Raw genomic sequence first — 15,512 nt, 5'->3', positions numbered from 1 at the left:
ATAAAATTTCTACATATCATTTATTATTTTGTTTGGTTTTAATTTTACTATAATTTAAGACAACATTTATATTAAGTTTATAGGGTATCCCCCTGCCTCCAACTTTTGCTAAACCACACATCCCATAAACTTTGTCAGTACTAGAACAGTCTGTGAAATATAAAAGACACCAACAACAAAATCAAAACAATATGAGATTAGAGAAAGACAAATACCATATAATTTCACTTAGATGTGGAATCTAAAAAACAAACAGGCCATAAACACTCATAAATACAGAGAACAAACAGGTGGTTGCCAGAGGGGAGGGGTGTAGGAGGATGGGTGAAATAGGGGAAGGGGATTAAGAGGTACAAACTTCCAGTTGTAAAATTAAAAAAAAGTAATGAGGATGTAAAGTACAGCATAGGAAATACAGTCAATAATATCATAACAGCTTGGTATGGTGACAGAGGGATGAGCATTTTGTAATCACTATTTTGTACACTTGAAAACTAATATAATATTGTATGTCAACTATACTTCAATAAATAAAAAACAATATGAGACTTTACCCTTATTGTACTATATATGAAGACTTTCTCTTTTTTTAATGTTTAGTTTTTAGAGAGAGCGTGCACGTGCACATATGGGGGAGGGGCAGAGAGAGAGAGTGGGTCTAAGTGAGCGCTGCTGTGACAGCAGGCGAGCCTGATGTGGGCTAGAACTCACAAATGGTGAGTTCATCACCACCTGAGCCAAAGTTGAACGCTCAACTGACTGAGCCACCCAGGTGCCCCTATATGAAGACTTTTAAAAGGTACTGACCATTTATCCAGAATCATTTTCATGGTGATAAGACATTTTATAATATAAATTTTTCAGTTAACTAAATTTAACTTCTTTAAATATCAATTATTAAAGTTTTAAAGTATTTTTAATGAAAATACTTCATAGTGACCCTTGATATTCTTAGGGGCTATATACTAATAGTTTTGCAAAGCATAATACTTTCAGCCATCTAATGAATAATTACTATATCAATGTGACCAAAGTATATTATGTAGCAGAATTTTTGTGTACAACATTTACAGTTAGCAATGGCTATTGGGTAGTGTTGAATAGTCTATTAATTTATGATATAGTATCTTAGTTCTGCTACTTTACACATTTGTCTTACAGTATGATTAGAATTTGTGTTTCAGATAAACAGTAAATAATTACAAGATATTGATCTTCAGGCTTATATTCAAATCAGCTGTGCTACACATGTTAAAAACAAAAGAGTTATCTTCTTTGCTCAATTTTCTGTTTCAAATATTTCTTAATTCCAGAATAATGATCTTGAGAGTTGAAATTGCAAGAAGATAATATGTAATTTAATGTGTTTACTCCCAAAACACATGGCATACAGAAAAGTTTCAAATAAAATGGCATTTTGTGGGAATAAAAGTCATGAGTACTCAAATCTCTTAAGTATGCAACACACTTAAAAGACTATCAGAACAAGGTGACCTGATAGCAAGTATGTTCTTTTTTTTTTTTTTTAATGTTTATTTTTTTAAGAATGAGAGAAACAGAGCATGAGCATGGGAGGGACAGAGAGAGAAGGAGACACAGAATCCAAAGGAGGCTCCAAGCTCTGAGCTGTTAGCTCACAAATGGGGGAGGGGCAGAGAGAGAGGGAGAGTGGGTCTGAGGGCAGAGCCGGATATAGGGCTTGAACTCACAGAACATGAGATCATGACTTGAGCCAAAGTCGAACACCTAACCAACTGAGCCACCCAGGTGCCCCATTTTTAAATGATCTAAAAATGTAGTTTTTAAAATTTCAAGGATGAGAATAGTTACAAAGATCTCTTAGTAATTCACCAAAATAATTGGCAAAGCTTTATTAAGTGAGTGGTTAAAAGCAGCATAGTATAGTGGTTAGTAACATGAGTTCTGGGACCAAACAGACAAGGGTGTAAATACTGGCTTCAATCCTAACTGGCTGTATGATTTTGAATATATTTACTAACTCTCCAAATCTCAGTTCCCTTATCTAAAATGGAGATACAATTACAGATAAACAATATGATTGAATAAAAAATGAGTAAGGTAATATATATAAAGAGATTAGAACAGAGTCTGGCCCATAATCTACATTTTGACATTTGCTAACATAATGGTCTATGTGTTCCAACTTATGCCACTTCAGTATAGTAATTTAATGTTGGAAAATGTGTAATCAAAGTACTGAGTGTTATGGCACCACCGTATGTCAGATGACCTGGTCTAATGGAAAGCAAAGTTGTAGTCTGAGATGTCTGTAAACAGGCGTATTCACTCACGTGAATACACAAACAAGAACTTGGCACCTGCCACTATACATGCTTAGGACAGTGCCTTCTCCTTGTCCACTGACTTAGTTACTTGATATTTGTCACCTGGAGGCGTCCTGGCTCTCACACCAAAGCAGCATTATGAGAAGCTCCAAATGACCAAGTGCAGGGAAGCATAGTTATCCTAGATCCTGCCTGTTCTAGAGATGATAATTAAATCCTAATTTTTAACACAAATTGTGAATGCTAATAATAGGTAGGAAGTATAATGTTGGCATTAACACCAAATGTTCCTTTCTGCCTTAATCTTCCTAAGAGTTTGCTTTTAAGATCTATCTTCACTTGGCAGCAAATACAGACATAACTGTCTCCCATGTTTTTAATGACCAATAAATAAGTAACAAGGTGCTTTTTTGAATAGTAGCCTTTCAGGAGTAGGAAAATCACAAAAACTTACACAAACACTATACATTTATATGACCCTCATTTTTGGAGCCCCAGTTTATTTTCTTGGATGTATACTAGACCATCAATAAATAGATAATGCTGGAGAGAACATTATGGATTTTTGGAAAAATCATGGTATTCTTTTGAGGTTATCTAAGCTTATGTTATTGTTTATATGACTTACGTGATAATTCTTGTTAAAACTTGTCAACAATAATAATTTGTTTTTGCTTACTTGACAGGTGATTGCTATGGTCACTTTTTCTTTCAACAAATCAATAAAATCAAAATTAAAACCATATGATCACTAAAGTATTACATGCAAAATTGAGATCCTCTTTGGTCTACAAAAATATATTTTAATAAGGACTTGATCATTCAAGGAATAATTACAGGAGTCAAAAAAATTCAACCTAGAATTCTATACTTTGGAAGAAATTATGAATCAGTGAGTAGCATAATAAAAAGAAGAAAGAAAACAATTATGATGATATAATTTTATGTGCATTAGTTCTATTTATGATATGGTATGCTTACATCCTTTTTTCAGAGAAGGAAACAGAGGCTCAATTAATTTATATCTTGAAAAGGGCATATTACTAAGAAGTGGCCAAACCAGAAACAACTCTTTAACTGAAGTCCATTAATCTTAATCATAAAATAAATTTCACCACCCCATAGTATTGGTGGAAGAAGAATTTCAGTATGTATTTGACAGAATTAAATTGAAGAAAATAAAACTAAATCATTTCTAGATTCATGTACAAACCCATGGTTTAATTATTTGCAATGGGAATTATGAATCAAATCATCTCAAAGCAATTGACAAACTTCTGAACAGCATTTACCTTCTACTCCTCTGCTCTCCATTTACAGGCTCTGCATAGCCAGATTTTGAGTTAATTTAGAACAGATATTCAATCATTTTTCAGTGTTAGCCTATCAAGAAGTAAAGGTGCTGCCACAGACGTGTGCTTTAGGTACTTGAAAAAACCTGAATCCCATCATGTGCATAGGGTCAAGAATTTGTTTTCTCCTCTACTATGATGCCAGTTGCTACAAATGCTGCTATACAAGAAAATGGAAATTAAACCGTATTTGAAGTTAGGTTGACCGAGATTGAATCCTCATTCACATAGTTAACTAGCTAAATGACCTAAAATAAGTTATTTGTGAAAAACAGAGATTGTGAATATAAGAAGATTTGGCCTAGTTCTGGACACATAATAGTTATGTGAAATATAGCTACTGTTTTTGTTATTTAATTACTAACTGGACATGTGCCTCAGTTTCTGAATCTAGATACCAGATTCACCAAGTGGTGCATGCTTTCTGCCATAGATTCCAACCCACTTGATGAACATCATGATTCTTTTTTTCTTTCAAGTCTATCATTGTGGCATAATTGGAATCTGGTTGTCATGTGTTCTATAATCTTCCATGTGTATACCCTGTCTGGTTGCCTATAGCTGTGAAATGAACAGCATTGAACTTTTGTGGTATAGAATACCAACCATTTAATTGTGATCTCAATTTTATCAATAATATAGGCAAAGTACAGCAAATATGGCTCATTTCTGTTCCATAAAACCTGGGTCTTCAATTAGGGTGTCTCAAATGACTGCAGATGGCTGAGACAGCTTAATTGATGTCATATGTCTCAGACCTCCAGTTTTGTCCATTGTTTAGTTTTCTCCATTCTCCACATCTTTGGCCACATCTGTTGTGGTCTGGAATGTCCATTATTGTTTCTTCACTCACATGCCTGCTGTCTGGCATGGAATGGTTGGTCCAGCTGTGGCTGAAGAGGCATCCTGTTCTCTCCACAGGCTCTCCACAGAGCTAGCTTTGGGTTCCTCACAGCCACATATCTTAGGGTATCAGATTTCTTACACAGAGGCTGACTTCTCCAAGAGTGAACATTCCAAGAAGGCAGATGGAAGCTGGAAGACTTCTAATGACTTAGCCTTGGAAGGTGTATACAATAGAATTCTGCCTCATTCTATGGATCAAGTTAGTCACTAAGGCCACCCATCAAACTCAATTGCAGAACCAACAGAGAATTTCGTATTTGTAACTACCCCACTATATCAGAAATTCTTACCAATAACTATGGCAGACTGCTTATCCTTACTGTCTCATCAGAAAACACCCAGCCAATTTGTATAGAGACAGCATCTTTAGGTCTTTTGTATGCTTTGATTATTAAAATAAAATGTTCTAGTTATATGGCTTTAGGCATGTTGCCTTACCAATAGAAATGTAATTTTTCTTACATTTACAATGGGAACAATAGTAGCTATTGCAAAGGACTGATTTGGATTAAAGATAATGCCTGGAACATATTGAGTACTCAATAAATCACAGCTGCTATTTTCATCATTATACACATCAGAACACATTAGAATATATGACTGTCTTCCTAAACCAAGCCCGTGTTCCTCTTTAGCAATGATTCTGCTGACTTAGCTCTCAGCACAAATGTCAGTTCTATGGTTTAGTACTTCCTAACTATTTGTTATTCCATTTTCTTTCAAATGCCTTCTCAACAACACATTTTCTTTACTTCCAGCACACTTATACTCCACTGCACTTGAATTATAGCAGTGCACCTTGCATAGTCATAGTTTCCCGAGGAGATCGATGGAACAGTGTGGTCACATTCTCTGGTGCCCCTACAGGGTGATACTGCCCCACTCTCACCCAAATGGAACAGTCCTTATAGTTGCTCAACTAGTCCTGGTACCTTACCCACCTACATTTAAGTCTAAATTATTGGGGTATTATTATAAACTAGTAACATTTTCTTCCTTATATATGCCAAAGTTTGTTACTTTTCTGTATCCATTCAACTCCATCCCTAAAAGAAGCTCATCCTGAGAAAGTTCAGAAAAGATGCTATGTTCATTCTTACATGTCATTCCTTGATCAGGACCATAGTAAAAGATCTCAATCCCTTTATAGTCATTCCCAGAGATTCCTGAATTTTAAGGCAATATCCTTGATTTTTAAAACATGTTTGTCTATGTGAAGGCCTGTAAAAGAGTCCTAGTAATTTAGGATTAAGTATTTTCTTTTTTCCTCATATTGTTACATTGAAGAATTTGTGAATAAATTTCTGAAAACAGCTCTTCTACTCCTCCCTGAGGTCATATTTTGGTGACTATATATACACACACATTTTTGGCAGTCTAATTGGGTTATCATCCTTATCAGTGAGTGGTTATGAGTAGAAAATGAAACATTAATGAGATTTAAATCTAAAGGTTTTAAAGTGATCAAGCCAATACACCTGGAGATAATACCTTTAGGTCTTCTTTGTATGGCTATGTTAATCAAGCCCTCTACATAACAAATTTGTGTCAGTTAAAGAGCTAAGCAATAATTCGTTTATCTCATTAATTAACCAGGACTATATTAAGTAAAAAATCCCATTATGTAGTGGAATATAATGCCCAGATACGAAGGCTCAGAACTAATCTGACCTGTAGTACTTAGTAAATATTGTCTGTGTGCTTGCTGGCTCCACACAAACCTGTTTGGAAAGAACCATCTAAGCAGTGTGGTTGCGTCCAGTGCCAATCAAATTACATTAATCTGAAACAATATTATTAAAATTTACTTTATGCATTATATTTTATATAATTTCAGTGCCTTGCACAGAGTGCATAACTGCATACTTTGGAAGTATCCTAAATGACTGAATCATAAGTTTGTGGCACGACTTTAGGTGGGTAACACAATACTGTCCATTTATTTATTTAGTTTCAAATATTAAGAGGTTGTCAGGTATACATTATCTCATGTGAACTACTCTACCTGTAAATGCATGCTTCCTCTTTTATCTGAATTCAATTTAATAAAATAGGGTCATTACATATAGCATGAATTTTAACTTCCTTCACTTATCTTGTTTTACTATAGTCTGGCAACCCCTTTGGCATTGTCTCTCTTCTATATAACTGAGTTAATGGTGTATATGGGCCTAACAACTATATAATACAACAATCCAATGAGTTAGATACCCTTACTAAGATCATTTTACACATTGGGAAACAGAGACACAGAGAAGGTAAGTAACTTGTTCAAGTCATAAACCTATGTTAAGTCACTATTTGGCTTATTTTGTTGCTATAAGAAATTACCATAGCTTAAAAGAAACACTCACTATCCCATAGTCCTGTAGGTTAGAAGTCTGACATGGGCCCCACTGGGCTAAAATCGATGTTTAGCAGGGCTGTGGTCCTTACTGGAAGCTCTGGTAAAGAATCCAAATCCAAACCCATTCCAGTTGTTCAATTCCTTACCCTTGTAGGTCTGAGGTCCTTGATTCCCAACTGGTTACCATTCAGAGGCCTATCTTTGCTCCTAGAGGCCATGATTCATTTCCATGCCTTCCGTGAGCTCCTAGAGGCCTCTGTCTAGTCCTCACATGTGGCCCTGATTGTTCAGAACCATCAGAGATGCTTCAAATCTTCCTCAAGCTTGGAGTTTCTCATTCTTTCTCTGACTATAGCCAGAGAAAATGCTCTACTCATTTGATTAGGTTGGGCCCACCTAAATAATGCAGGATAATTGCCCTATTTAAGGGACAGTAACCTTAATCACATCCAGAATGCCCCTTTTGCATAGAATTAACCTATTCACAGGTTCCAGGGAGTATGTGTGGACATTGTTGGAGAGGCCTTATTCAGCCTACAATAGTATTATTTGATTTCTATATTGGCTTAGATTCATCTGCCCTCATAAGCCACTTACAAGTAATTTACCAGAACAAAGGTAATCTATTCTAATTTACTTAGCAGCAAGACTCTAATGAAGTGATTACAACTACATAAGAATGATAATCTTAGAGGAAGTTTTCCCATGTTCATCTTTCTGTTTACCTTACCCAGTTTCCCAGAAAAAGACTCACATACGGGGCTGTGTGAGAAGATACAAAAAGGAAAGACAGAAAGAGGCAGTCACTTCTTAGTCAAGAAGCTACATGCCTCAGATTTCTTCCACCTTTCTCTGTGTTTTGATATATTCTAAGAGGAATAATATGAACTTCCACAGCAACATTCTGATAATTAAATACATTTCTTCTTCCGTGCATTTGTCCTAAGTTTTATCATTACAGACTGCTGTACCAGAGTGTCATTCACTCAATTACTCTTTCTCAACCACTGCTGGAGAATTATGTGATAATGCACTAGTGAGGTATAAAGCTCTTTCTTTATATAACTATCGGTCATGAATAATGATTTACAAACCTACAGAAACTCATCCCAATTAATGATCCTATTCATTCTTAGTTTATAAATTATTCACAAAAGGCTTGCTAATTAATTCAACCTGAGTGATCATCAGAAATAAAATTTTTGAGCTGGCTTATGGGGTTCCTTAATATGTTTTATTCATTCTATTGACAAGGTCTGAGAGTCTATGTTAATGAAGCCAAAAAAGAGACATACACATAATAGGAAAAAGATGTGAGAAGGAACAAAATGCATGATAAAGACAGATGGGGACAGGATTACTAAGGAAATGGTAATCAATTAACACCCATAGAATTTCTCAATGTTTAAAAGACAACAATCAATAAACAGCAAAAAGAGGCTTATTTCAGAATCTGTAAGGCAGAAATTTTCCCACAGCATTTCATAGTTAAAATATCTTAGTTTTCAAGACATTTTCTCTTCTTGAACTAAGGTCTGGGAATTAAATATTATTTTTTCCCATCTAATGTCTTTTTTAATAGATGTCTTATGAAGTTCTTAGGAAAGAAATTTTGTAATGTACATTGTGCAATCATGGAGTCTCCAAAACAAAGGCTGTAAGAGACTTTGAATATTTGAGATCATATCTAAGAATGCACAACATGTGTCCTGTTTATATCAACTAATCTTTACTTAAAAATATAATAAATGAGTAAGAAAAAATACTGTTATATTGCACTTGGTATGGGGTCCAGAAAAAAAATTATTTATGTCACTAAAACACCGCCCCTAAGTCTGATCTACTGGGTTTAGGTCTAATTTTGTTGGATCTACCAAATTCCCTTACTACCATTACTGGGTTCTATGGTATATTCCTGTAGGATACAGTTGCTGCATTTGTTTTTTAAAAAAGACATGTACATATATGTCAGGATGTAGCTCATCCGGTCACTGGAATAGTCCAGAAAACAAGCCAGTTTTCTACAATAGAGTAGGTAGAATGCTTCGTACTCAGCTGAAATTGATGGAAAGAAGTACCAGTACAGGAAAATAATGTGATAAATACACAAGGTCTTTTATGACCCATAGTAGATGGTAGCTGTAACCCAAAGATTAGGACTTGGCAGGAAAGCATCTACAAGTAAGCAGATCACAATTCACTTAAAGTACTATCATCAGTGTTTGGAGAAAGTAATGAGTCCTGGTTATGCATCATCAGAGTTGAACTTAAATAAAGGAGAAGCAGGTAGCAAGTCCAATTCCTTGTGCTTTAAAGGACACAAGACAGAAGTTCATTTAATTCTAACAGAAGAGATAAATCAGGGTAGACTCAGAGCTGATTTGGTGCTAATCACCTTTGGCTCTCAGGTCTTCATTTGTTGTGTCTCTGCTAGCGATTGGGTCTAGACAGTAGAGGAAAGTGGGTTACCAAAGGTGGGAAGGAAAGCATTCAACAACTTGGCAAGCAATACCATTTGTAAAGGTTATTGTAATGGTTCTCAAATTAAGCATGTCAGAGTGCCTATGATGGCTTTGCGAAAAGGCAGGTTCTGTACCATCAACTCAACCTTCCCTTCAAGAATGTTTTTATAAAGCATCAAAGTCACCTGAAGATCATACTGTGGAAAAATTGTTAGTGGTTAGGACTTAGTCTTTGGAAACACAGTCCCATAATTGATACCAATATCTTCATATCCTAGCTCTGCGACTTTAACAAGTTACTCAAATTCACTAACTCACAGCCCCCCAAAATAAAATGGTAATAAATCCCATCTCACAATACTATCATAAGGATTAAATTAAGGGGTAATACAAGCCATATAATATATTTTGATATTTGCTCATAGACAATAAGCACTTATTCCAATTGGTAGAATTAAGGATGTCATTAATTTTGACAATTAACAAACTTTTCACAATTTGCTATAAATATTGTAACAAGGAAATTTAATCTTTGGGAGTAGTTTAATACAGCAACTAGGAAGCCCATAGAACCCTTTTTCCTTGATTTCTGAAAATGGCAAAGTAAGGGGGAATGGGCTGACAGTGAAAGGTATAATTACAGTGGATTCTGTAAGATATGATATAACAAAATCTAGTGGATATAGATAGTTGAAGTATAAAAGAAAGAAAAGGCAGATCTTCAAAGTGGTATAATTTACAGTTCCCTCAAGTTTAGAATTTATAGTATTTTCCAGAATATCATTTCATATCTAGTATCTTTGTCAATAAAGAACAGAAGGAAGAAGCCAACCACAAGGAAAAAATTGGAAAACCATCAAATACAAGATGTTAAAGAACATCCTACTACAGAATGAATGAGTTAGCCAGGAAATTAAAGAAGAAATTAAAAGTTACATGGAAGCAAATCAAAATGAAAACATGATGATGCAAACCCTTTAAGATGCAGCAAAGGCAGATCTAAGAGGAGAATATATTGCAATCCAGGCCTATATCAAGAAGCAAGAAAGGTCCCAAATACACAACCTAAACTCATACCTAAAGGAGCCAGAAAAGGAGCAGCAAATAAAGCCCAAAGCCAGTGGAAGAAGGAAAATAACAAAGATTAGAGCAGAAATAAACAATATAGAAGCCAAATAAAAAGTATAACAGATTAATGAAACTAAAAGATGGTTTTTTGAAAAAATAAACAAAATCAATAAACCCCTACCCAGACTTCTCAAAAAGAAGAGTACCCAAAAAGATAAAATCATGAATGAAAGAGGAGAGATCACAAACAACACCACAGAAATACAAACAATTAGAATAATATAAAAAATTATATGCCAACAAACTGGAAAATCTGGAAGAAATGGACAAATTCCTAGACACCCACACACTACCAAAACTGTAATAGGAAAAAAATAGAAAAATTGAATAGCCATAATACAGCAAATAAATTGAATTGGTTGTCAAAAATCTCCCAACAAATAAGAGTCCTGGGCCAGATGGCTTCCCAGGGGAATTCTACCAGGCATTTAAAGAAGAGTTAATACCTATTCTCCTCAAACTGTTACAAAGAAACAGAAATGGAAGGAAAACTTCTGAACTCACTTTATGATTCCAAAACCAGACAAAGACCCCACTAAAAAGGAGAATTACAGGCCAATATCCCTGATGAAACAAGATACTAGTGGATCAAATCTAACATTAAATTAAAAGAATTATTCACCCACTATTATCAAGTGGGATTTATTCCTGGGCTACAGGTCTGGTTCAATATTTGCAAATCAATCAATGTGATACATCACATTAATAAAAGAAAGGATAAGAATCATATTATCCTTTCAATGGATGCAGGAAAAGAATTTGAGAAATAGAGCATCCTTTCTTGATAAAAACCCTCAAGAAAGTCAGGATAGAAGGAACATACTTTAACATTATAAAAGCCATATACAAAAGGCCCATAGTTAATATCATCCTCAATGGGGAAAAACAGAGTTTTTCCCCTAAGATCAAGACAACAACAAGGATGTCCACTCTCACCACTGTTGTTCAACACAGTACTGCCTCAGCAATCAAACAACAAAAAGAAATAAAGGCATACAAATCAGCAAGGAGGAAGTCAAACTCATTCTCTTCATGGACAACATGATACTCTACATGGAAAACCCAAAAAACTTCACCAAAAAACTGCTAGACCTGATATGTGAATTAAACAAAGTCACAGGATATAAAATCAATGTACAGAGATTGTTTGCATTGCTATATATCAATTTTGAAGTAGCAGAGAGAGATATCAAGGAACTGATCCCATTTACAATTGTGCCAAACACCATAAGATACCTAGGAATAAACCTAACCAAAGAGGTAAAAGATCTGTATGCTAAAATCTATAGAAAGCTTATGAAAGAAATTGAAGAAGACAAGAAGCAATGGAAGACTTTCCATCCATGCCCATGGGTTGGAAGAACAAATATTGTTAAAATGTCTACACTATCCAAAGAAATTTAAACATTCAGTGCAACCCCTATCAAAACAACACTAGCATTCTTTACAGAGCTAGAACAAACAATCCTAAAATTTATATGGAACCACAAAGACCCCGAATAGCCCAAATAATGTTGAAAAAGAAAACCAAAGCTGGAGGCATCACATTCCTGGACTTTAAGCTGTATTACAAATCTGTAATCATCCAGACAGTATAGTATTGGCACAAAAGTAGACACATAGATCAATGGAATAGAATACAGAACCCAGAAATTGACCCACATATATGGCCAGCCAATCTTCAACAAGGCTAGAAAGAGTATCCAATAGAAAAAGACAGTCTCTTAAGCAAATGATGCTGGGAGAACTGGACAGTGACATGCAGAAGAATGAAACTGAACCATTTTCTTATCCATACACAAAAATAAACTCAAAATGGATGAAGGACTTAAATGTGAGACAGGAAACCATCAAAATCCTACAGGAGAAAACAGGAAGCAACCTCTTTGACCTCAGCTGAAGCAACTTCTTACTTGCTTTCTCCAAAAGCAAGGGAATTAAAAGCAAAAATAAACTATTGGGAACTCATCAAAACAAAAAGCTTCTGCACAGGAAAGGAAATAAGCAACAAAACTAAAAGGTTGTTTGCAAATGACATATGTGATAAAGGGATAGTACCCAAAATCTATAAAGAATTTACCAAACTCAAAAAACAAATAATCCAATGACGAAATGGGCAGAAGACATGAATAAACATTTTTCCAAAGATGACATCCAGATGGAAAACAGGCACATGAAAATATGCTCAATATTGCTTATCATTAGGGAAATACAAATCAAAACCACAATAAGATACCACCTCACACTGTCAGAATAGCTAAAATTAACAACTCAGGCAACCACAGATGTTGGTGAGGATGTGGAGAAAGGGGAACTTTTTGCACTGTTGGTGAGAATGCAAACTGGTGCAGACACTCTGGAAAATAGTATGGAAGTTACTCACAACATAAAAAATAGAACTACCCCATGACCCAGCAATTATACTACTAGGAATTTATCCAAAAGATACAAAAATGCTGATTCAAAGGGACACATGCACCCCAATGTTTATAGTAGTGCTATCAATAATAACCAAATTATGGAAAGAGCCCAAATGTTCATTGACTGATGAATGGATAAAGAAGATGTGGTATATACATATACAATGGAATTCTACTTGGCAATGAAAAAAATGAAATCTTGCCATTTGCAACAATGTGCATGGAACTAGACTATATTATGCTAAGTGAAATAATTCAGTCAGAGAAAGACAGATATCATATGATTTCACTCATATGTGGAATTTGAGAAACTCAACAGATAAACATGGGTGAAGGGAAGGAAAAACAAGATAAAAATAGAGAGGCAAACCATAAGAGATTCTTAAATACAGAGAACAAACTGAGGGTTGCTGGAGTATGGTGGGTGGTTTAGATAGGTGATGTCATTAAGGAGGGCACTTTTCGGAATGAGTATTGGATGTCATATGTCAGAGATGAATCACTGGGTTCCACTACTGAACCCAAGACCACACTGTATGTTAACCAACTTGAGTTTAAATTTAAAAAAGTAAAGAAAGAAAGAAAAAAAAAAGTAAAGAAAGAAAGAGGATCAAACTTAAGCTACAATATGTTTTTGCTTAATAGAAATAAACAGCCAAAAGCAACGTGCAGAAATAAACAGAAATTATTACAACAGAGAAGAATTTAAAATTTTGATAATAAAATTTAATATTCTCAGAAAAATATTAGTACTTTGATTAGCATTTATTGCTTTCTATGCAAAATCCTTGCTACTGTATACTCAGCATTTGCAGTATCTTTAATTATATGAACTTATTAATGATACAGTAAACCTTGCATAGTTTTTCCAAAAAATAATCTTTAAAGCAATTTCTTATCTACATTCAAATAAAAGGATGTTAGTTATTTTGGGGTCTAAAGAAAATCTAGCTTCTAATTACCATTACAGACAAAAAGCTCCTTCCCCTTTCCACTGTGACATATTTTTCAGTTTAACATTTACTCTTCAAAAATGTGAGTTAAAACCTATCTCAAGATATTGTTATGCTGTTTAAATACATGGCAACAAGTATTGTCCATGACATGAAGTAGATTCTCAGTATTAACTTACAATTATTCTTAACGTCCCCAAATTTATCAAATACTTAATAAAATCAGCAACAGAACAAAATTTGCAAAAATATTAAACATTATTGCCTCAACTCTTTATACTCTTAATTGTGAAACAGTCAAAAGGTTACATTAGTCAAATATATAACTCAGAGTTTCTGGAAAGCAAAATGGAATATATGGAGATTCATGTAAAATGAATTCAGGCACACTGTATTATTCCAAATATAGAATAAATTAGCATTTCTTAATTTATTAATAGTAAAGGCATAAATTGGAACTGAACTATAAATTGAAAAAAAGAACAGAAGTAAAATTAGTGACATCCATGATTTGTAAATTATAGGACAGCATTATAAATTTGATCCACATAAACTCATACTGTATGGAGATTCCAAAGTAAGAGGTCTATTCTTAATATATTTTAATATAATTTCCATGGTAAAAGGGCTAGGAAAAGGGCTCATTAAAAAAAGGGGGGGGCTTTAGAGTTCTGAAAAAAGAGAATAAGAAAATATTTAAATACAATCTCCCTGTGCATAATTTTTTAAAGCAGCCAGATTGAAATACTTATTTTTATAGCCACTTCTGGAACATTTCTTCTCTGTCTTCCATAAATCTGTCAGCTTTGGATTCCATGTTCTCACACTATCTTATCACTTGCTTGTGGCAGTCATTAAAGATCTCTGAGTCATCCTTCCTTATTCCTTGGAAATGTTAGCTCTTGGTTCACTATCATTCTCTTCAAATTTATCCTCTAATAATTTGTGATAAGTTAAATTTCAGACAGATGATCCTTCTACATCTTGACTTCTCCTCCCTTGACCTCTCCTGCAGTGATCTTGTCATGGAACGTGTCTCAGTCATTCACTTCCATAAGAATATTTTGCCATGAGCCAGACACCCCAGATTATGCTATAGTATAGTTATGAGGGTCACCAAACTCTCAGTGGCTTAACATAAGAAAAGTGTATATCTCACCCTTGTAAAATACGTGGTAAATCTGCAAAGTTCTCCAGGACAACTGACCTCCCCATGGTTGAGTATCTCAGGATGCTTTAAGCTGGCAGAAGCTTAACCTTGGCTTGTAACCAAGTTCTGCCCATCTTTGAGTCAGAGCTACTACCTACTATAAGTTCCAGAAGACTTGGGATACTTACTACATTTCACTTGTTACATTATTTGTGACCATTTCAATATGTCCACAACTGCAGCTTGAGTAAAGTGTAAAGAATGGACAAAACCGGTTTTTAAATGTACCCACAGGGGAGTGACCTTCTACTCTCATTTCTTTGACCAATGCAAATTAAATGGACTTACCCAAACTCAAGGAGTATGAGAACAGATTTGCCCTAGTGTTTGCAAAGGAGAGCAAGCAGGAAATGATGGTGAACACTAGTTTATTATATATTATTATATTAGTTCACCACAACACACTGGAACATAGTTTTCCTAAAAAG

Source organism: Felis catus, chromosome D2, assembly GCF_018350175.1.
Source record: "Felis catus isolate Fca126 chromosome D2, F.catus_Fca126_mat1.0, whole genome shotgun sequence".
NCBI lineage: Eukaryota > Metazoa > Chordata > Mammalia > Carnivora > Felidae > Felis > Felis catus.
Note: the sequence above shows the minus strand (reverse complement) of the source record.